The 3,225-nt window shown below is 32.6% G+C and overlaps 1 pseudogene; it reads right to left on the bottom strand.

The window, feature by feature from the left end:
* Positions 1 to 259: 259 nt before the first annotated feature.
* On the bottom strand, positions 260 to 2,843 carry LOC118576052 (annotated as a pseudogene).
* Positions 2,844 to 3,225: the final 382 nt, after the last annotated feature.

The following is a 3,225-nucleotide window of genomic DNA, read 5'->3' as shown; positions in this document are numbered from 1 at the left end:
CAACTCAAATCTAAAGGGGATAAACTCAGGTGCTAGAAGGTATAGGAGTTTTCAAAGTTCTGTCTGAGCTTTGCTTGGCAAAAATGAATGCTATGTACTGAATGTATTATATATTTAGTATTGAATTAAATTTATCCTGTTTCAGAACATGTCAAGCACCAATTACTTAGAATCTAAACCTGTAAATATTACTTCTGAATATCAGAATCACAGTAAAAAAGGAAACCTGGCAGTAAAACCATTAAGGACCAAAGGAGTTATCAATTAGGAAATTTTTTCCTTCAAATATTCTCCAGTGTTTCAATACCCACATACCAGTAGTTTACTGAGGGAATATAACAAATGTTTTCTTCAAAATTCTATATAATCAAATCCAATGAGCTAGATTAATTGTATAATATGTCCTACAATCATGACTAACTGTATAAAATGTCAAATCTCAAATAAAAAATGTAAGTAGCCAATTAATATATATGCTATCTTAAAAAAAGCACATTAAGAAAAAATACAAAATAAGTGCTGAATTGGCCACATCTACGTTCTTACAGGACTAAGTATGTAAAATGAAGTAACAGCCTCTGAGTTTTTACTTTCATTCAAGACAGCATTCACAGAAAAATAAGGAGCTGGACATGGATCTGGTTTCCCTAAAGTTTTCAGTAAAATGCAGCTTTTATTAAAATATTCTGTTGGTAAAAACACTTCAGCTTCTGCTTTTCATTTACCAAAACTAAGAATAATATCATTACTTCTAACTAAGGTCCTTTTCCTCTAATTACCTACCTAAATTTTAGATTTTCTCAATACCAAGTGTACAGATAATCCCATATAACTCAGGATTTTCCAAGTTCTTACAAATTGTGATGGATTGTCATTGTCAGGAAGGAACAGATGTACCTAAAATTTAAACTTCATTTCAATGCCAATTTGCAAAATAATGCTACAAGTCGTGATATATTTCTGTAAGTCAACAAAATTCAATCTACTGTAATTTTTATTTATTGAACAAAACTGCAAGACAAACCACAAAACATTGAAACTCAAGAAAAAGCAGAAATTTTCATTTAGGGTTTTCTAAAATTCTGCTATATATGAAAAGAAAGAGAGGTAAAGTACTACAATCAAGATCAAAATGACCTCTATAAACAAAAATGAAAAGTAAGCCCAATGAAGTCAACTTCCTATAATCAGCAGTGGTAGAGACTCAACTAGAAGTTGCATTGTCAAAAATTTGAAAATATTAAGACAAGGAAATAATTTCCATATTTTGATAGTAAGGCGTGTCAGAAGAATTTCTCAATTATGCTGGCAATATCACTATAATGTATATTTTTTTTACAAAGTTACTTTTCAAGTTAGTAATATTAATTTTTGTCTTACAAAAGTCCCATTGAGATGAGTAAGGTAGTAGTATGGTACAAAGGCTTCCAAGACAAAAAAAAAATTGGCATAGAATCACAGACTATGTTGTTAAAGAAAATTTGTTTCTCTCAGTTAGTAAATAAAGTTTACAAGATATAGAACATCTTACTCAGTAAAATGTAAATTCAAACAGAAGCAATATTGTATTTGTATTTGATTATCAAATTCTCAATATTGGATGTGAACAAGGATGATTGCTTTCAAAATGAATCTCTTGCTTCAAAGTCAACATCTCTAAATTTTAGGATGTATTCTTAGGGCAGGTTGACTTTTTTATGATGTCGCATTATATGCTGATTCTTTTCAAAGGGTCTCTGGAATCGTTTCTTGCAGTACTCACAGCAGTGAGGATAGTCTTTGGTATGGATGGAGATAACATACCGCTTAAAGCCTGAGGCGTCTGTAGTGCTATAATCACAGTATTCACACTGATACACTTTCCGGCCACTGTGGGTCTTCATATGATTTTGAAGCTCATACTGTTGTTGAAATCCCCTATTACATCCCTTACACTTAAATGGAACATTCACTGTGTGAACTGAGAGAATATGGTGACTTAGCAAAACGGATCTGGACTCTTAAAGTCACAGTGTCTACACCAGTGCATTATTTTACTTTTTGTGAGTAGCCACATGATTCTTGAGTTCTGATGGCCTATGAAATCCTTTGATGCACATCTCACACTTATGAGGATAGTCCTTTGTGTGAACTGAAATTATGTGTTGCTTCAAATTACTTGAATTTGAACTCTTATGGTTGCAATGCAAATACTGGTGTTTTTTGCTTTCTTGGTGTGTAAGAGCATGTTCCTGTGCCTCTTTGGTGCCTGAGAAAGTCAGGGCACAGATGCCACACTTCAATGGTATCTCTTTATTATGCTTAATTTTTATATGTGTTTCAACTCAAGTTGAAAGAGTCTGAAGACTTGTACTCACAATACTGGCATTCATAGGGCTTCTCTCCAGTATGAACTCATATGTGCATTTTGAAGTCTGATGGGTGATGGAAACATTTACCACACTCTACACAAATGTGAGGAAATTTCTTGCTGTGTACTGACAAAAGATGCTGATTCAATAATGCCTGTTCATCTGTTTCATATTCACAGAACTTACAGTTGTACGTTTTTCTGGCTACTTTTAATCCATGCACTGTTCTGTGGGTACACAAAACCCCAGCCTGAGAGTCATGGTTCCACATTCATCACATTCCTGTATCTTTTCCTGCCTTACTGGTCAGCTTGTGGCTCTCCAGATGATTATGTAAACATTTCTTTTTGTTAGTACTGTAACCACAGTCAGTACAGTGGTATTTTTTTATTGGCAAGGTATTCAGGATGGTTTTCATGTGTATTTTCAAGAAACTTTTTGAGTTAAATTTCTTTCTACAAAACATGCAGGGGTCAGGACCAACAATTATTGCTAAAAATAGAAAGAGACAAGATAAATAATCAAACTTCATTACTTTTTGGTTTCTTTGTTAAGTCTAAAGTATGTTTCCTGGACTTTATCTGTTTTTAACATTCATGTCTCTAGTTTCAAACATACATTTTGTAGTTAATCATAAGAAAGAACTGGATCCAGTTATGACTGGATTAATTTCATTCCTTTCTGTTTTGTTTTTTTTAAAGGAAGCATCAGTGAAATCTTATCAACTTACAGATATGTAGTAAATTATTTGTAACTAAAGTTAAACATTTAATTAAGTTTAATATAATCCAACCTTTCAATAATCTATGATATTCTTCAACAACACCTACAAAATTTAATTATACAAAGCTGTAGTTTCCCTACATACACTGCC

This window comes from Onychomys torridus, unplaced genomic scaffold (assembly GCF_903995425.1).
Source record: "Onychomys torridus unplaced genomic scaffold, mOncTor1.1, whole genome shotgun sequence".
NCBI lineage: Eukaryota > Metazoa > Chordata > Mammalia > Rodentia > Cricetidae > Onychomys > Onychomys torridus.
Note: the sequence above shows the minus strand (reverse complement) of the source record. Positions and strands in the feature narration are given on the sequence as shown.